Source organism: Sebastes fasciatus, chromosome 18 (assembly GCF_043250625.1).
Source record: "Sebastes fasciatus isolate fSebFas1 chromosome 18, fSebFas1.pri, whole genome shotgun sequence".
Lineage (NCBI taxonomy): Eukaryota > Metazoa > Chordata > Actinopteri > Perciformes > Sebastidae > Sebastes > Sebastes fasciatus.
In genome coordinates, this window is record NC_133812.1 from 7,118,733 (window position 1) to 7,140,250 (window position 21,518).

Genomic DNA, 21,518 nt, shown 5'->3' on the forward strand with positions numbered 1-21,518 from the left:
CAGTACCTGTGAGGGTTTCTGGACAATATGTGTCATTGTTTTGTGTTGGTAATTGATTTCCAATAATAAATATATACATACGTTTGCATAAAGCAAGCCATATTTGCCCACTCCCATGTTGATAAGAGTTTTAAATACTTGATAAATCTCCCTTTAAAGGTCCCATATTATGCTCATTTTCAGGTTCATACTTGTATTTTGTGTTTCTACTAGAACATGTTTACATGCTTTATTTTCCTCATACTGTCTGCCTGAATATGCCTGTATTTACTCTCTGTCTGAAAACTGGGACACATTTAGAATGTTTATTTTTAAAATTGTGTCAAGGGTCTAAATATTGTATATTTGTGACATCACGAATGGGCAGAAATCCTGACAGCTTGTTTCAAATGCAGAGTTTCTGAATACGGGCAGTGTGTATTTCCCTGTGGGTTTAGCATTTCGATACTTTCACAGTATTTATATAGGACTTAAGCCTGCTTTATAATACAAAACATGAAAATCTCACTTTTTTATAATATGGCACCTTTAAGGTACATTTAGGTACAGATAAAAAATGTGTGATTTATTTGCGATTAATTTAAGATAAATAGTTGAATCAATTGACAGCCCTAGTAAAAACATTCTTATTCACATTTTGATATAGATTTATATGACTGCTATGACAGTAATTGGCTGGGTTTGTTGTGTACGCTGTCTTAGAAATTATGATATTATGCCACGAAAAGGCATATTTCCAGAAGTAACATAAATGGGAGATTAAAAATGACTGTACAATAACAGACAGGTATCCTCTGGATCCAGGTATCAGCTGAGGCTGTCTCTAAAAATCCCACCACATGCGAACTATATTTAAAGGTGCTAAATTTCCAAATTCAGAGCATTAATACAGCAGCAAACAACTATTGTCTCTGTAAAGATATAGAGGAGTAATGTCTACCTGAGCAGAGAATGAAGTCTCAGTACCAGTTTGCCATGTTATGATTTGAGCATATTATTTTTTATGCTAAATGCATTACCTCTGAGGGTTTCTGGACAATATCTATCATTGTTTTGTGTTGTTAATTGATTTCCAATAATAAATATATACATACATTTGCATAAAGCAGCATATTTGTCCACTCCCATGTTGATAAGAGCATTAAATACTTGACAAATCTCCCTTTAAGGTACATTTTGAACAGATACAAAAATATGCGATTCATTTGCGATTAATCAAAGATAAATATTTGAATCATATTTATATAACGGCTGTGACAGTAATTGTCATATATGTATATATATATTTTAACAACAAAGCTTGCATCTGCAGCTTGTGAAAAAATGCCTTGTGTCATCTTTCGTCATATTCTCGCTCTGTGTGTGTGTGTGTGTGTGTGTGCGTGTGCGTGTGTGTATGTGTGTGTGTGTGGGGGGGGGTCTAGTCCGCCGAAGCAGCAACGAGGAGCATGAGGAGGAGGGATCTGAGCGAGCAGCCAGTAAAGTGCGATTCTCCAAGCTCCGTTACGCACGTTCCAGGGAGTAACGCGCGCGCCTCCAACGCAAAGCGCGCCGCGCGCTGACTATGTTGTGAATGAGGAGAGGGGGGGGACAGATAGAGAGTGACGTCAGCGGCCGAATGTCAACAATGTAGCGACTAGAGAGAGAGTAGGCGTTCCACCCAGTCGAGTGTAACAAACAAGCGAAGAAGACGGAGCGGCACGCCGCGCGCTGGAGCAACACGCACGCACGCACGCACGCACACACGCGCGCGCACGCGCAGTCGACCGTAGAGAGTCACAGACGTTGTTGTGTTTTTTTTTTAAAGTGAGAAATAAGCGGTTCAGCGGCAGCGGCAGCAGAAGAAGAAGTGAAGTCACCTACAGTATCTATCTATCCAGCCTGCAGCCTCCGGAGGCTCCGAGGACGCGAAACACAGCGAGGAGGCATCATGTGAAAGAACTCATGTGGGAAACAACAGACAAAAGCGCTGGAATACGAGCAGAGTAAGAGAGCTAAAAGGTGAGCTGGCATGCACGTTTCTCTCTCTCTCTGGCTGTTGTTATATGAGTGAATCTCCGAGTTTTAAAAAGTGTGTGAGCGGTGCGCTCCATACAGCCTTGGCTGCGGTGCGTCCTCCTGTATCCTCCTCACTGGAGAAACTATAGAAACTATAGAAGGAGAAACAAGAGTAAAACCGCATGCATGACTCCTGAAAGCTCTTGGCGGTGGTGTGAATATTGAAGGGGTGTATGTGTAGTGTGTGTTTGGGGTGTGAACGCGGGTTCAAGAGTGAAACACAACTCTGTGAACCACATCCTGTTGTGCTTTGAGTCAGTCCGCAGTGAGTGAGCGCTCCTTTTTCTCTGCTTTTTGCAAAACTAGATTTGTGTCGGTGATCCCTGATGATGAGGGTCAGTCAGCATGCTGCTGCTGCTGCTCCACTAAATACTCCATAAAACAAGACTGCTGCTGTCACTGGCAGCGTCATTATTAAAACACCTCCCTCAGTCACTTACATGTCAGCAAATTAATTTACAGCTAAATAAAACATTATTATTATTATTATTATTTTTTTATCATTATTATTATTGTCAACATTTTTTGATGATCTTTCCCAGTCTGGAAATGATTGACTGATGCTCATTAAATTCACATAAAAAAAATTAAAAAAATCATCAAAATATGTGCTGTGTAAGAAGGACGAGCCTTATTTGCTCCGACAGCCAATGGAATCATCTCAACTCGACGGTGTCGTTTTAAGAGCCCCGTATTTTCATTATCATTAACCCCTTATGTTAAAAAACAGATCTGGAGCCAGCCCTAAACTCCCAATCAACCTGCCGAGAAAAAACAACACATCACTTTATAATGAAATCAAGCGGTGACTGTATATAATATAAAAACAGCTGCGCCTTTACGCACGGTCCTTTAAGCATTGTCATGTGGATGAGTGCTGCAGTATAGTGGCTTAGTCAGTCTCTGTTGTCAGTCTTGTTATGGAGGAGTCAGCGATGTGCATGGTGAATTATTCTGTGATGCAAGTCGGTGATAAAGAATAAAAAGAGGGATTTTTTGTGGTTGGAACACCTTTTTTGTTAAAAAATCCCTTCAAGCTGTTGGATGACGCATGCTTTTACGCATCCATTGAATATACATATTCCATATTCAGTGTGACTTCTGTGTGACAAACTTTACAATGAGAATAAATTTCATCTGTCATCTGTTTGCTTTTCTGAATCTCTCGTGGAATAATACAAGGCAGAGTGTGTTCTCGGTGTCCAAACAGGCAGGCATGCGCTGCGTATTGGCGCAAAATAAGAAGACGAGATGTGTTTATTTTCTGGATACTATAATTGTTTGATCGCCACGTGTTTGGACTCGGTGATGAGGTGCCCGATATCATAAGGGAGTGGAGGGAGTGATGCAGCATTTTGGTGGAGCAGTGACATCCGACAGCCTCTTTGTCTGTTTGTGCTGATGCAACGCGCTGCTGATGGCACTAAGCACTGAGAGGATCACAGCATCTCCATCCACCCACCCTCAATCATCCCTCACATCATGCTCTTATTTATCTGAAATATAGCTAATTATTGGATATTCCATGAGTCCTTGCTGCAGATGATTTCGAGCGCGTGCTGCAGATAGTGATATTTAATCATTGACATTTTTAAAGATGAGAACACATTGTCGTCCGCTCTGCTTTCACAACACGTGCAAAGCGGCAGCACTCATGCGCAGAGTTTTTACGCAGGGATCCTTTTGTTCTGTACAGTATAGGCTATAGTGAGCTGCCTTTCTGGCAATCCCCTGCTTATTGTAAGGGGTGGGGGAGGAGGGGTGTCCAAAAGTGTAAAACCCCACAGTGACTCAGTCAGGCTTAAATGCCACTTCATCATGTCTGCCAGGCTTTATTTCTCCTGCTTATATTAGCATCGGAATTATCCAGTATTTATCTCTCTGCATCACCATTCACTCTTTTCTTTGTCCACCAAATAAAGAGAGGAATTCACTGAAAAAAAGGAACATTTTGACCTTGGTAGCAAATGTTATACAGTAGGTCTATATCATAACAATAACAATAATAATACATTTAAAAATGTCGAAATACAGTCAGAATTGAGACATATTTCTCAACAAACATCAGTCAAGTTTCCCGTTGAGATCTGTTCACAGACCAGTGTATGTGAGCAATGTTTTTAGTCTGCTCTTACTATGTGGAATAAGACATTTAAAGTTTTGCAAATAGACATTTTAGCATGGTGTTTTTTTTGTTTTTCTTCTTGCTAGAGTAGGAACCTCTGGTTTTATCAGACTCTTTCAATGTGCTCAATATGGAAGTCAGAGCATTTCTATTGCTTCCATACAGCTCTCAACATGGTGACGGCTGAGCCGGCAGCTCGCAGCTGACAGTGAAAACAAGGCAGTGCTGACAGAGCTTACAGTGTTAACCAGCGGGGGGGGGGGGAATATTGCCCGCAGGTCCAGACAGCGTTATCAGCTGTAACCGGAGCCGCGGCCGTGAGCTAGCCAGTGGGGCACGCTCACATGAACTAAAAGCACGCGGCCTGCCCGGCGATATCAACAAAGCACAGAGAAGCGCTGATTATAACACACACAGAAGGAGAGAGACTTCATTCTCTGCTCAGGTAGACATCTTTACAGAGACAATAGTTGTTTGTTGCTGTATTAATGCTCTGAATTTGGAATTTAGCACCTTTAAATATAGTTTGCATGTGGTGGGATCATTAGAGACATCCTCAGCTGATACCTGGATCCAGAGAATACCCATTGTTGTACAGTCATTTTTAATCTCCCATTTATTTTACTTCTGGAAATATGCCTTTTTGTGGTATGATATTATTACTTCTAAGTCAGCGTACACAACAAACGCAGCCAATTACTGTGATAGCTATCCTTTAAATCAGGGGTCTCAAACTCGCGGCCCGCGGGCCAATTGCGGCCCGCAAGACGATATTTTGTGGCCCCCACCTTGATATGAAAGTTTAATGTTAGTGCGGCCCGCAAATTATTTTTTTTTTTATAAAGTTTTTTATAAAGTTTTTTTTGGGGGCATTTTTTCATTTTTATTGACAGGACAGTGGATAGAGTCTTGGAAAGGGGGGAGAGAGAGAGTGGATGCGGAAAGGGCCACAGGCCGGATTCGAACCCGGGCCGCCGCGGTCAGGACCAAGTCTTGTTACATGGGCGCCCGCTCTACCAACTGAGCTAACCAGGCGCCCTCGGCCCGCGAGTTTTATGTGAATGGCAGTTTGCCGTGGAAGGTCCCTTTGTTGCGCGAGCCCGAGCTGAACGAACCTACCAATCACAGTGGGGTATATGGCTCCCGGGGACGGGCAATCGGCCGGGCTTGATGCAAGCAGAGAAACATTTCACAACAACTGTGGCGGCGCCCGTGTAACATCGCATAAACTCGATTAAAGCTTGATTTATACTTCTGCGTTGAATCGACGCCGTAGCCTGACGTGCACCTCTCCAGAAATGTAACTACACGTCGCGGCGACGCAGACCGCAACAGCTGTGATTGGTCCAGTCTCTCAGCGATGCTGAGCGGCCAGGACCAAGTTCTACTTCTCTCTGCCTCCATCTTTTCAATGTTTGTTCACACAAATCCACTCAGATATATTTTCTCTTTTCGGCGTTCCAGTAATGTCAGTAAAAGTTCTGTGGTTCAACAGTTATTAGCTCCAACTCCGCTCAGTTTCTGTTTGTAGTACAAGAAGAAGAAGGAAACTCATAGAGACGCCGCCGCCAACTAGCGGTTTGGTGGTGTAATTGCAGAGCAACACAAACACAGCAGGCACAACTTTATTGCGGAGTGACACCAAGTGGAATGAATATATATCTTGTCACACAGCCCCAATCATGTCTTTTTCAAAGCCTGCAGTGAAGAGAAAGGTTGGTGACGAGCACAGACAATTTCAGGAAAAGTGGGAGACGCAATAGAGGCCATGTTCAGAAGAACCGTTCATGTTCTTCAATGTTCCATTAATGTTCAGGACAGTTCATGTTCAGAAGAACCCATTCAAGTTAAAGAACTGTTAATAATGACGTTTGAGAAGATTGTTGTTTTTTTTAACAAAGCTTTTTTTGTGGAATACCTGATGCGGCCCAGCCTCACCCAGACTCTGCCTCCAGCGGCCCCCAGGTAAATTGAGTTTGAGACCACTGCTTTAAATCAATATCAAAATGTGAATACGAATATTTTTACTAGGGCTGTCAGTTGATTCAAATATTTAATCGCGATTAATCGCATGATTGTCCACAGTTAATCGTGATTAATCACAAATTATCCGCACATTTTTTATATGTTCAAAATGAACCAAAACTGCAATAACATTTGTTAACTTCTAATTAAAATTCTATCTGAATGATTCATTTGTATAAAATGACAGCATGATATGAGTATATTATCATTATAGGATTGACTACCTCTTCTGGAGGAACAAAAACGGAATCCAATATTTTCTAACTAGTTGAATTTTTTTGTATTTGATTTTTTCAGTTATCTATTGAGTATCATATTTTCTGTATACTTGGTGATATGGAGGTCAAAATGCTGTTAAAGTTAATTAATTAATGTATTCTTTTATTTCATTTGCTTAAAGATGAGCCAAATGAGTCATAAAATACTGGAATCAGCTTTTAAAATATTCACCATGATTTTAATTGAACAATTTAACTCCTCCCAAGGTGTTAAAGACCTCATACTCCCAGAAAAAATACCCAAGACATGACATAAATGTCTAAAATAGGAGCTACACCTCTCTTTTCGGTTAAAGCATCCACAATTTATAACAATACAAAATATGCACAAAAAATGTAGGAAGATTTTAAAGCTTCCTCCTCCCCCTCTATTTTGTCCGGCCCCGACAATCTGTCACTGCATGTGCATCAAAATAAATCGAGCAAGACCCCACTGATGTCCTTTAAAACGTTGTTATTATATAACAAGGATAACATCTCTCAAGTTGAGCTCGGCTTGGGAACATCTCTCAGTCTGAGAGCGAGGCTGTTTTGGGGATCTCGACATAATGAGTCCCTCAGGGTTCCCAGCCTCAGCTGAAATCCCACACGGCAACAGGATCCCTTCACGTGACCCTGCCGGACCCCCTTCATGCTATCCATTCTGAACTGTATAGCGTCCAGGGCCTATATGAGTCTGCTTGCTCCTCCAGCTTTTCTGCTGAGCCAGTATAGTAATCATCTTTTATGTTGCTAAAGTTCCTACCGAGCTAATTAAAATGGTGATGACAAAAGACGCCGCTTGCGTTCAAAAGTAACCAAGCACTTATGGGTTAATGATTCATGAAATTGCAGTTGGAAGTAGGATGTGATGGAGGGATCTCTTTGTGAGATGGATTTCTCTAAGCAGCTCCTTAAAGGTGCTAAAAACTGCACCATTTTTGGATTCTTCTGAATCCCAGCAGAACAGCAAAGAGAAGCAGATCCTCCCTTAAAGAAATGAACAAAAAGCTGCAAATCCCCGTCGCTCACATCGATTATTTTTTTTCCTCTCTGCATCATTAAAGGATCGTTTGCATCACTGAGGATATTAAGTAACCCCCACCAGCTCAGCTCAACATCCCAAGTCAGTGCCTCGGCCAGAAAAAAAAAAAACATGTTCCCATAGCTCTCCCACGTCAGCACAAAGGCATGTTTGACTGGGCTGCTGCCAGAGTGAGGCGTCGATGGAACAGCACTGCTGGGAGAAATCTAAGATCCTGCTGCACTTTACACCGATGGCTATTGTTTCCCCTCTCTCTCTCTCTCTCTCTCTTTCTCTCTTTTGTAATCCCTTCTTCTCTCCATCATATCATGGCTGCTCATTCTTCTTCTCCCACCGTTCACGGCAGCGATGTGCACCATGTGAAATCAGACTGCATTATCCCGGGCAGACCCAGCTGCCATCAGTCTGCGGTTGCAGAGTCAGTGCTCGTCTGTGTGTTCGCTGCTCAACGGAGACACTTGCCAAGAAGCTATCAAATCTAAAACACCACAGGCACATTTCTGATTGTTTTTTTTGTTTTTTTTTCTCTTTTTCTTCTGTAAGAAATTATCAAGATGCGTAAATCATCCTGCGTCAAAGCTATTCGATGATCTCACAGACTTGTTGTCCTGTTGCCTCCAGCAGCGGAGAGAGAGAGAGCTTGGCCCTCTGAACTCTGAGTTTAATCCTCTTTAGTAAACCCGTCCTGTGGTCACCCATACGTTTACAACTATGCAAAACATGTTGAGCTAATAAAATGATGCACATCTGGCTCTAATAGCTTTGGAAAATAACACATTTGGGAGGGTGGAAGAAGGGGAGGGTATGAGGTTTTGTAGCTATTGAAACAGTTTAGAAGAATGAGCTGTGTGTAAAGTGGCGTTCAGTGAATGAAGAGAAAACATTTAGCGCAGCGTAATGACCTGTTTGTATTGGATTAGTGCAGCACTACTACGACTACTGGCACAAGGACTGGAGAGCATTGGCGAGGTTCTGTTTAAACTGAGCTGCTGAGACTAAATTCAGGGTTTAATATCAGCATTACAACAAAATGATGAGTTCATTCTTGGCGTTGTTTTAATACGCAATTGGATTTAAGTCTGAATGATTCAGAGTTTTGGATTATCACTTAAATCTCAGAATTCTCTTTTTTTGATAGTATTAATCCATTTCAGAATTAAATTCAGGATTTAGTTAAATTCATAAATTAATTCAGAATTTTGTGTTTTCTGACACGATTCTGAAATAAATCTCAATTCACAGAATTCTCAAATTTGTCTCAAAATTCAGAAATCAAACGGAGAACTCTCATTTTCTTCTCGTAATGTGTTCATTTCAGGAACTCGGTTTTATTCACATGTTTGCCTTAATCGTCCCCCCAGAGTCTGCAGAAACATCAAACACTGTTTGGGGTGCAAAATCAGTCTGATCTCTCTGAGACTTTATTCTTGGTAAACGGAGTAAAAGGTGCTAAATACGGGATTGAGAGCTTTTCTATTGCCTCCGCAACATGTCAACAGCTCATTCAACTCATTATCCTCTCATGTGTTCATTTCAGTCGTGGTCATGTGACCCCCGATCCTCTCCCAAATTGTGAAAATAAATTCAGAGGAAAAGATAAACATTTTATTTCACTGGCAGAACTGTTACGATGATTTTTAGTCAGACTTTGACCTCAGATTTAGGTTTCTGAATTTTGAAAATTGACTTAAATCTAAGATATCTTTTAATTATTTTCTTGAGATTTCTGACTTTATTCTGATAATTCGGATTTTAACCTAAATTCTTAGAATTTTCACTATAGTTAGAAAATTCTCAAATCAAATTGAGAATTCTCAATTTCTTGTCATAATTAATTAAATTTTAAAATGTAACTCCGATGTATTTATTATTCTGAGTAAAAGAAAACAATGCTACTGTGTCTGAAATCAGTCCCATGTTAGCTCACTCACTACTCACACTCAATAGTGATGAGGAACTTGAGGTTTTGGACACTTACTAATCATCATCATCATCATTTTTATATCACCACTGACAGCTGCAGAGTCACTCAACATTAATTTTCATATCTGTCAAATGTGGAGCATTGTACTGTGGGATTGTTAGCAGAAAGTGGTGTCCATGGCATGGACTGTGGAGTTTTTGAGGGGCTCTATCTTTTGACTTTAATCTCAATTCTCATATTTCTCATTTTGTACTCAGAAGTTAAAATCTAAATTCTAATTTTCAGAATTAATTTCAGTGTCCCTAATTATCTGTCATTTTTTCTGCTGTCAGTTGGACAGATCAGTTGTGAAATCGTCCCTGGGACACCTCTCTTGATAAAAGTAGCTCTGAAACTTTAGCACGTGTGACGCTGACGGTTGTTTCTGCTCCTGAACACACATCCAACACACACACACACACACACACACCTCCATATTTAAGGAAGTCCTTTGATGAAGCTTTTGCATGTTGTTTTATATTCCACCGGCTCGTGTGTGGTCTTTCTTTTATTATTCCAAATGTCACACAATAAATGACATGTGCCCTACCCCCCCAACCCCCACCCACCCCCCACCCCACAAGCACACTGGGAAAACAGCGGCCAAAAAAGTCACATCAAGTGCTTTGGTTGTGTCTAGGTATTCACCTTGGTAACAGTAATGGAGCCATTAGCGCTGCATGCAGATATATAGGCCCGCTCCTCCATATATTCATGTTGGATTTTTTTCAGGTTGCTGAGGTTATTCATAGTAAACACTGTTGTCTGTGTGCTCCCCAGTGGCCACCCCCCCTGCTGCCACCGTAGAAATGATATGCATACCATATCACATTAGAGCAGTTTGCTGTGAAAGCGAGGCGGCGGTGTAAACAGAGTGTGTCTCTGGGGTCAGACATCCTCTCTGTGTACTCCTGAGGAACGCTGAAGCTGAAGTAGTAGTTCCAATTTAAAGTCCTCCTCTTGTCTGTCAGCAGTTTTCTCTCTTTGCGGCCGCTGAGTCACACATATAAGGTGGAGGCTCTCACTGACCAGAGAACAGCCACTGCTCCACCAGCTGCCTCAGTCTGACCTAAACCTGATCACTCATACGGTGTCGGTCTCGTTGTGATGCAGAATTCTTGTGCTTTTAGTTTTTTTGTTTGACAGTCAGATTTTGTTTTCTATATTTCTAGTTCAAGGTCCATTTAGTAGCTGTCCCGGAGCTTTCGATCATATCACATGATCTGCATTAGCATCATGGAGATCATGATTGAAAGCTCCAGAACAGCTACTAAATGGACCTGGAGGTGAGATTGTTTCATCAATAGCTGCTTCCAAAGTCAAAAAAGAACTTTGAAATGTAACTACATTTTTAGTATTACTAATAGATGTTGTTTTTTATTTTTGTTTTATATATTAAGATGATTATTTCTGTGTATGTGATAAACACTAATTTTGTTATTTAAGTGATTAAGCTATAAAAAGGGGGGTGGGGTAGGACCTAAGTGTTTCTATCTATCTATCTAATTCCTTTGAATGATTGTATCTAACAGGAATATGCCAGTCTGTATTTAATAACAGAAATATGAATATTTTAGTCAAAAAAATTATAATTTAATTCAAGTAGTTTATCAGAAAAGTGCAAAAAAAAAGTATTTTGAAATTCTAGGACCTGCACCAAATTCTACTTACCTTTTTGCTAAATATAATATATAATAAAAAAAAGACCAAATGTCTTTGATATTTTGAGATATTCTGCTAACTAATAAAAAGCGCTGTACGATTTTGAAAGAAAATATATAATTGTGATAATTTTGACTGGTATTGCAATTGCGATATGATTTGCGATATTATATGGAATGATAATTTTTACATCATTGTTCTCATTTTCATTGAAAAACATATTAAAAAAATGATGGTGTGATTTTTTTCAGGGATCTGCACCAAACAAAGATGATTTCTTAAGTCTGTAGAATATGATGTGCAGGCCAGGAAATTAATTTAAAATGCCATTTTGACACATTTCACTTTAACAAATATTGCACCTCCTTGCTATTTGAAAATTGCAGTAGGCCATATTGCGTTTGTGCAGTCATATAGAGACAAACAAACCAAAATGTAACTCAATTAAAGGAAACGTTTAAAATGAAATTAATTCATCAACCAAGTAGAATCACAGAATGTTGTGCTTTTATAAAGACGTGAAAATGAATTAATCTGTACATGTAGTAAGAGTGAAGTGAAGTAAAAGTAAATATACAGTAGTAGTAAGATAAGATGAGATAAGATAAGAAGTTGCAGTGTCGTGAACAAGCCTACATAAAGAGCTCGGCGGTAAAGTGCTGAACTCAGAGACACTTAAACCTCCTCGCTAAAACTGAAAAAAGTTTTTTTCCCTAACTTCTAACTTACTAATTTGTGATTTTTCTTCAAGCCAAGTGACACCTAACACAGGTAACACATCTGTAAATACGACAGTTGGTGACAGAATACAGGTATTAGTTGTTGCTTTCTAAATATAAAGCCGTCTGTGTAAATGACGTTGGAGTGAAAAGTGTCAGTTTCGACATGTTTCTCCGTCGTCCTGCACACGCAGAAGAATGCTGTTGTGTTCTTCCTCTTCCTGTGAAGTTTGAGGTCAGATCCTTATGTGAAACCTTTTTGTTCTCTTCACTGACATTGAGGTGCACACTGCAACGATAAGAAAATCATCAGTGTTCTCTCTGTTACGGTTTGTGAATATGACACAACCACTGTTTATAGTTTATGGTTCTATGGTACTCCAAATAACCCAGAGCGACTCTACTATCACTACTGTGATAAAGTTACTGTGATAAATATGGTATCACAGTTTATTTAAGGCCATATGTGACCTGGAGTGAAACACTGTCCAATCTGTCTCCAAGAACAGACACTCAGAGTCCAGGTGTTCCTTTGTAGAGCCCGACCAGTACATTGGTAGGCCAACACTTTCTGCTATAGGATTACAACAGATGTTATACACCGATCAGCCATAACATTATGACCACCTGCTTAATATTGAGTAGGTCCCCCTTTTTGCCGCCAAAACAGTCCTGACCCGTCGAGGCATGGACTCCACTAGACCTCTGAAGGTCTGCTGTGGTATCCGGCACCAAGCCGTCAGTAGCAGATCCTTTAAGTCCTGTATAAGTTGCGATGTGGGGCCTCCGTGGATCGAACTTGTTTGTCCGGCACATCCCGCAGATGCTCGATCGGATTGAGATCTGGAGAATTTGGAAACCAAGTTAACACAATATGCAATGGAGTTTCTACTTTGAGAAATATGAATATGTTTTTTTTTAAAAGCCAAAAGAACGTTCTGAAACGGTCTAAAAACAAGCCCTCATACAAGAACTATATAATAAAATAAAATTTTAATAACAAGATTACAAATCTGACGCTTGATGCCAGCCTCTGGTACTTGACTGTTATCAATAATCAATGGACAAATTTCGGTCCTTACCAAAAAAAGAAGTGCTCCTTTTTATATATAGTTATTTGTTAAAATAATTTCAATTGCAGTGCTTTTTACCATTCATAATGATATATTGGCTGTAAACTGTTTTTTTTCCCTCAGACATATCTACACTGCAAAAGGTTTTGCGTTATGTAACGTTACGTATAAAAAAAAAGAATATCAGATGATACGTTGTTTTTGGATTTTTATTCTTCTCAAATATTAATATTGGCCTCAAAGTCCTGTATCGGACGGCCACATCTTACCTTCAGCATCAATCTCAGACTCCTCACTTCCCTGCCAGAAGTCATTCCCTGTGTGTTTTCCAATGAGTCTCACTGAGTTACACTGACTGTAATTTAAACCATTAGTTGTGAGGGGGCTGAATGCAGCTAGTTCCCATCTTGCTAGAGGGCTGGACGTTTCCTGCCAAGGTCGTTTTGTTTTCCCCCACCTCGGGTCGATGGGAAAAAGAAGTGGTGCTCAGCCGAGCGTAGTGGAAGGTATTTCAAACAATCAGCGGATTCCTGGTACGGGGGGGTGAGATCATTGTTTTAGTGAAGGAGGGGAGGGAGCCGGGGATGACCCTCGTGGCAGGACGTTGCCGTCCGTCCACCAGAGCCCCTCACAGTGATCGCTGTGAACTCGGAGGTGGCAAAGGTCAGAATTCCTCCCTAGACGGATTTATTTGTGCTGCCTTGCACGTCGGAGACAAACAAAACACTCCCATTGTGTCTGCAAGGCATGTTAACACGGAGCTCTGACATCTGTGGCTGATGAACGTAGTATAAATAGACAATAATAGGCATGCTTCGCTGAGGTCGGAGTAAACAAAGTGTCGGGGAAGAACTATTGATCACTCGATACGCGCAACAATGGGATCTCTTGTTTGCTTTGTGAGCTGATATGACAATGCTCTTGGTACATGTACATCATTAACGCTGAACAATCGTGAACTTGACGTAACATAAGATCATGAACTCTACTGCACAACATCCATTTTTAAAGTGAGAGTTCATTCAATGTACAACAAAACCCTCGTGGTATCTCTGCATGCAGATAGTTTTGGTGTTATCTGTCCTGGTTTAGAGATTTCTGCCTAAACCTCAATACAATGCAGGTGTAGTTGAATGAATGATTGTTTTTATATCAACATTGCAACGGCTCTTCAGAAACCTCTGGGTGACGTGACTGTTTAGGTTTAGGTATGAAGACCTGGTTGAAATTTCCAAATTAAAGGTCCCATATTATGCTCATTATCAGGATCATATTTGTATTTTGTGTTTTTACTAGAACATGTTTACATGCTGTAATGTTAAAAAAAAAAATTATTTTCCTCATACCCTCTGTCTTAAACGCTCTGTTTTAGCGCATTTCGACAGAATTGCAATGAAATTGCAACAGAATTGCGTTGCTAGGCAACAGCTTGGGTCCATGTGTACTTCCTGTCAGCTGATGACATTCACGTACACTACAACCAGGAATAAACCGGGACACATTTAAAATGTTTACGTTTAAATCTGTGTAAAGGGTCTAAATATTGTCTATTTGTGACATCACAAATGGACAGAAATCCTGACAGCCTGTTTCAAATGCATAATTTCTGAATACAGGCTGTGTGTATTTCCCTGTGGATTGAGCGTTTCGATACTTTCATAGTATTAATATAGGACTTAAGCCTGCTTTACAATAAAAAAAAACATGAAAATCTCACTTTTTTTATAATATGGGACCTTTAAACTTTTAAGCACGTCCTATGTGTTTTAAACTCATCAGCTGGATTGCTTTGAATTAAGACCTCCAAGATTTAAAAAAACATCCATATTAACATCTTTCCAAAACCCGTGTTCATATTATTATGAATAGAATAATATTACATTTCTTAGATCGCAATTTGCAATGGAGTTTCTACTTTGAGAAATATGAATATGGTTTTCTTTAAAAGCCAAAAGAACGTTCTAAAACAAACAGTCTAAAAAAGTGATCATATTATATGAATAGGCTAATCCTCGTAAACTTCCTCTGTAGAAAATCTATTTCTAGTTTTTGGGGGGGTGTACCAATCTCTTAACGACTGCATGCATTTTGAGGCAGCTTCCAGTAAACCAAATATCATATCTTTTCTGACGTCGTTAAAGCAGCGGAGTGTAAAACAACAAAGCGTGTTCAGCCTGTGGTTTGGTGAAGAAGTGCAGCTGTAAAGGAGTTTGTGTGAGGGAGGAGAAGAGGGTTGGAGGGGGACATCCTGTGAGACCAGCACAGGTGGTTGGGAGGGGGGTTGGTGTAGTGGTGGGAGGGAAGGGGAGGGGGGGGGAGAGATGTGGGCGTGGAAGTGCAGTAATGTGCCCACTTCCTGCACCGAGCCCCCGTGCTGTACAGTAAAAGTAAGCTTACAACGAGATCAGCAGGATTTGCTGGCGGTGGCTTCCTGCCATTTCACAGCAGGCAGCCATAGGTGGAGATCCTGTCTGTGCACTCTAGTGTCCCACTGTGCCTCCTACTTTTCCTCATGATGTTTTTTTTCTAATCACGGAGCCAGAAAAAGGAATATTAATTCTGCAGCGGGAAAAAAAGCTGTGAAATGAAAGCATTAAAAACTGAGAGCATGACGTTTACCCCTTTGGGTTTTCCATTTGTTGCACACAGATGTGGAATGGAAAACATGAAAGTGTATGTGTGCTGGGTTAAATCCATGTATACAGCCCTTCCTGTGGGGGAGTAAATCTTGTGCGTGGGTACCCGTCAGCCAGGTTTATGCTGATTTCATCCTGTAATTTCAAGTGAAAGAGAGAATTCACTCCTGTTAGTTTGGCATCATTGGTCAGATGGGAACTTCGGCGGCACCAAAGAAGCAACCTTACCGTCCTCCGTGTCGACCGTATCTTGGGCCGTTAGGCGCATCGATAGACTAATTATGGATATGTCATTTTGAATGATTCTGCAAAACCTCAGGTTCTGTTCTGCAGCCTTCAGTGTGACACTAATTTCAGACTAACTTAAGTTTACATCAATTCGGGTTGGAAGACTCCAGTTGAACAGGCTTTATTAGTATTAATACCACAAAGGTAGCAAACTGCTAACCAGATTATATTGAGATTGAAAAGCTGACCAGAGACAGCGAGGTATAGCTAACAGCACCATGCAGATCGCATTTTAGCAAAAAATAAGTTCTGGAAGTTGGCACTGAGTGTACAGTCATGTGCTGCAGGATTATAGCCGAGAAAATGATACTCCTAGAGAGACCAGGGAGAACCTAAATGACCTAAATCAACTGTGCATTGAGTAAGCAGACGGTCGTTGTGTACCTGCAGCGGTCACATGCCGCTCCGTGCAGTCAGTCAGTCCACCGGCCGGGCCGTGTCATTTGGGACAGATGGTGAAAGGTCAACAAGGCAGAGCTGTGGACGGTCCACTGTTGATACTGAGTCACAAGATCTGTGTCAGCCAAGCATGTTAAAACCAACCTGCCTCTGACTGTGAAACCTTTTATCACCGGTTTGAGTTTAAAGGCGGCTCCTCTGTTTCTGGATATTAGATCAGGGTGAGAGTGGTTAGTCTTGGACAAGTCTTGATTGGTTTCTTGCAGTCATGCAGTTTTGAAGCATTTGTACCCGCTTATCACCTTCCTGTGTGTGTGTGTGTGTGTGTGTGTGTGTGTAAGACTTTCTTCTTACTTTAAGGACCGTTGTAACCTTGACATGTGTAAACTGTTCTCTGGTATTGTCAGCCAATCAGGGTCCAGGTTAGTTCCATGCTGCAGTACTGAACCATGAACTGAGGCATTGTTGTTATGAACAATTTAAAGGAGAAGTACGCCCATTTTCAATATTCATACACATTGTTCATATGGTCAAAGACAGTCCAAAAACATATCAGGAAACATGAACAACTCTCTCCCAAAACCTGTGTTGTCATCTGGTATAAAGTGTGGAGCTGCCCCATAGACAATGAGTGGGAGAGATGTTCTAGATCACACTGAGAGCCCCCAGGGAGATGTTCTGAGTATATGGGAACATTTTCTGTTTCCCAGCTAACAACACCAGAATTGAATAAAGTTCACTGGGAAAGGACGGGTTAAATTTTAGTTTAGTTAAAGTTTAGTTTTAGTTTTAAAATGATTTATTTATGCCCTATGACATCACAATGTGAGACGTACTTCCCTGGTTTCAGGCTTTGAGAGAGAGGAGATCATGTTCACAAATATTGATTATACCACCGCCACAATGTAGTTGGGGGTATATAGCACTCCGTCCGTCCTTCCTTCCGTCCTTCCGTCCGTCCTTCCGTCCTTCCGTCCGTTCGCATGTCACACTTTCGTTTCCGGAGTACAACTCAAAAGCGATTTCACTTAGGAACTTCAAATTTGGTAAGATGGTTGGGAGTGTGGTCTAGTTGTTCCTTTTGGCATTAATTCCAAAAGGGCAAAACCTTTGGCCCTACTTTAGTAGGGGTCAAGCAGTGAGTGGGGGGTATGTGAGCCATGCTCACTTTTGCCACGTTGAACTTTGGCTTAAGCTGATAGTAAACTACTATTTCCAAGGTCAAGAATGAACTTCACAGTCATGAATATGGCATGATTTTTTTTTTACTTTGTGGGTCTCCATCCACACAGAGCATTGACCATGTACAACATCGATTTTTTTTCATTTAACAAAAGAATGTTAAATGTTGCCAAAATCTCAAGAAGCCTTCCAAGTATGCTGACTGCATAAAAGTCTGAATTTGTCAAACTTATTATTTAAGTCAGGAACTGACTGATCAAAGAACAAGTGTGAGGATGATTTGAGCTCTCTGGGATGGAGTGTTGCACGCGTTTTTAAAGTCCAGTTACAGAGGATTTCCTTTGATACACAGAGAGGAGGAAAGATTGAGAAACAAAGGCCGACACAGGGAGAGTTAGTGAGAGAGAGTGGAGATCAATAGTCATGGCTGCATGAAAGGGTTGTAGCAGCCGGCCATTTAGATAGATTACAGTAGCACAGTTTCCCTTTCATCTCACTCGGGGGTTGTGTCAGGAGAGGAAGCAAATTGGTTCTCATCATGCTTAGCAAGTGCTGCCCGGTCTCATTCTGATCGCTGTGATGTACTGTATATTCCTGATGATGATGATGATGATGATATACAGACGAGGAACATTTATACTGCGCTTCAAGCAAACTATCACAGTTATCTTCTCCTCCAAGAGCTCAGTGACACCACAAACAGGCTAATCTATCATCCTCTGCTCAGCGGGCCACTGTAACCATCATGATGTCTACTGTACGTCTCAAACACGCAGCTGTGAACACACTATCAGGTCGAGCTGCGTGATTATTATCAGTCGATACCGGTAGCAGAATAAGAAGAGAAAGATTTCACAGCTGATTTGAATGTGAAAGTGGAGGATTTCTTCAACCACAGTGCTGTGAGCTCTCACTACAGCATAGTCACACGACTAAATCATCTTAGACAGTCTACTGTATGCCACAGTAATCAGATTCTGCATCCACATATCTGTAGGCAACGGGACAGGATTTTGGTATCGAAAGCATTCTGGTTTCCATTTGTAGTCTGAGTAGTATCATGTTCCAGCAGGCTGTGGTTGAATGCAGGTAAACAGTCCGTGTGGAGAGCCGGAATGCGGTGGCTGAAATGCAACCTGGGAACTGGCTATCGGCTGTCGATGATTCCGATTTTTATTGGTTTATAATTAGCTTGTAAAACGGCTAATTACTCGTGAAACAATCCGGTCGTGCACGTCGTCTCTCAACTCCAGTCTCACATCTCGGGTTGCTAATCGGACTGTAAACGATGAGCAGCGCACGGAAAAGGAAGTCTTGGCCCGAACATGGACCACAGAAAGCTAAGGAGAGAGTTGTCTCAGGAGATCAGAAAGAACATTATAGACCTTCATGTTAAAGGTAAAGGCTATAAGACCATCTCCAAGCAGCTTGATGTTCCTGTGACTACAGCTGCTCATATTATTCAGAAGTTTAAGGTCCATGGGACTGTAGCCAACCTCCCTGGACGTGGCCGCAAGAGGAAAATTGATGACAAATCGAAGAGACGGATAATACGAATGGTAACCAAAGAGCCCAGAACAACTTCCAAAGAGATTAGAGGTGAACTCCAAGGTCAAGGTACATCAGTGTCAGATCGCACCATCCGTCACTGTTTAAGCCAAAGTGGACTTAATGGAAGACGACCGAGGAGGACACCAAATCATAAAAAAGCGAGACTGGAATTTTCCAAAATGCATATTGACAAGCCACAAAGCTTCTGGGAGAATGTCCTTTGGACAGATGAGACAAAACTGGAGCTTTTTGGCAAGTCACATCAGCTTTATGTTCACAGACGAAGAGATGAAGCATCCAAAGAAAAGAACACTGTACCTAATGTGAAACATGGAGGAGGCTCGGTTATGTTCTGGGGCTGCTTTGCTGCATCTGGCACAGGGTGTCTTGAATCTGTGCAGGGTGCAATGAAATCTCAAGACTATCAAGGCATTCTGGAGCGAAATGTGCTGCCCAGTGTCAGAAAGCTTGGTCTCAGTTGCAGGTCATGGGTCCTCAAACAGGACCCAAAACACACAGCTAAAAACACCCAAGAATGGCTAAGAACAAAACATTGGACTATTCTGAAGTGGCCTTCTATGAGCCCGGATCTAAATCCTATTGAACATCTGTGGAAGGAGCTGAAACATGCAGTCTGGAGAAGGCACCCTTCAAACCTGAGACAGCTGGAGCAGTTTGCTCACGAGGAGTGGGCCAACATCCCTGTCGACAGGTGCAGAAGTCTCATTGAGAGTTACAGAAATCACTTGATTGCAGTGATTGCCTCAAAAGGTTGTGCAACAAAATATTAAGTTAATGTTACCATCATTTTTGTCTAGGCCAGTTTCATTAGTTTGTTTTTTTAAATTATTCTGCTGAACCATAATTCAAAAACAATATCTGATTTTCATTAGTTAATTTTCAGTGAATTTTTATTTATTATTACTTTTGTCAGTTTCAAGTTATTTCAGTCACCATTGTGGGTTTTTCTCTCTTTAACGGAACGTTACCAACAACTTTGCCTACGTCTGTATATACACATACACACCTACTGCATACTGCACATACACAGATTGATGCCATAGATAGACAGTGGTATCCAGCAAGTAGCTCGCTACCCGTTTCTGAGTGGATCACCAAAGGTTCAAAGAATATGAAGCCATAAATTTGATAACAAAAAGTCACTTTGCAAACCTGTTTAAATAAAATTCACCGACACACCGCTTCCCTCTGACACAAACTGATTATTTGCCAATCAGCTGTCAATTCAACGAGTTATGCTGCTTTCAAGTTTGGTTTCATCAGCGACGCCATAACATTAGGAGATGTTAGCAGCCTAGCAAGCGGACGCCAGATTTGACATGACCACAGAAAATAGCCGGATCAATTAAAGACCAAAGAATATATGCTATTTTCATGAGGAATGGGTAACAGAGTTGTTGTGTGAGTCTCATCGCTCTTTAAACTACATCACCACACTCCACACTTCACACACTTCATAATATTGCCGTGGATGAGTTGACGTCATCATTAATTTGAAAGCCCGGTGTGCCTCATACCGGCACTAAAGGGTGCCTTGTGCATCGGTATCACACGCAGAGGGGAGTGACAAAACCTCGGTAACTGGAACACTAGTTCCACTTGTTTGATTGTTTCATGAATAACTGATGAAATAAGACAGAATGAGACAGAAAAGTACAGTCATTTGTTGATTTGTATCTGTAACAAACTACATTTTCACAGCAGCACTTTTTGTAAATTATAAGGAAATCAAATTTTAGAACCTAAATTAATGTTTTTAAATCATTAATTAATCTCTCTTTTATCAAATTAATAGTGTTCATACTTGACTTTGGAAATAGTAGTTTGACAAGAAAAAAAATCTAAATTTAAGGACCACTTTTTGCAGCTTTTTTACAGAGCTTTCAAGCACATCTCATGGTCTTCATCGGTGGATAAAGTTGTCATGACAACTGTGCTAATGAAGACGATTAGGGCCACATGTGGAAAATGTATTTGCATTTCTGAGTTTAGTTTAATTCTGACTTTATTTATTCCCAGAGCTCAAATTTTCACATGTGGCCCTAATCCTCATTTCCATACAGTTGAAACCTTTTGTTGTCAAATAGATTTATTACTTATAGTCTTAAAAATGTTTAAAACAAAATGTCAAATGGCCAAATTGTAATTTTCAACAATCTAAATTGCTGTCATCAAATTGCTCATTTTGTCCAAAAACTCAGAGGTATTGGTATGAGATTGTGAAAAACAGCAAAGCAGCAAAGAAATCAAATGTTTGATATTTTTGGATAAATTAATAACTGATTATCAAAATAGTTCATTGTGGCATTTTCTGTGAAATCAGATAACTACTGTAATTTTCTCAGCATTGTGATGTGATGTGAACCATTTAGGTAAACAAGTGGCTGGAGATAAAGTGAGTAGACTTTTGTCACCATGGAGATTCGGAAATCTAGAAAAAAAGAGGAAAAATAAGTTTTTGGACTTGAAAAGTTTTTGTGTAGCCTGGTAATGAATCACAAATAGTGTATCCCG

General features: G+C 40.7%; 1 protein-coding gene across 4 annotated transcripts in view; it reads left to right on the forward strand.

Annotated features, from left to right (window-relative positions):
- Positions 1 to 1,597: 1,597 nt before the first annotated feature.
- bach2b (BTB and CNC homology 1, basic leucine zipper transcription factor 2b) overlaps positions 1,598 to 21,518 on the forward strand; it is a 99,793-nt gene continuing 79,872 nt past the window's right edge. For all 4 annotated transcript variants that reach the window (XM_074614734.1, XM_074614735.1, XM_074614738.1 and 1 more), the window contains exon 1: positions 1,598 to 2,001. The gene's annotated coding sequence lies outside the window, so the exon portion shown is untranslated. The remainder of the gene's footprint in view (positions 2,002 to 21,518) is intronic.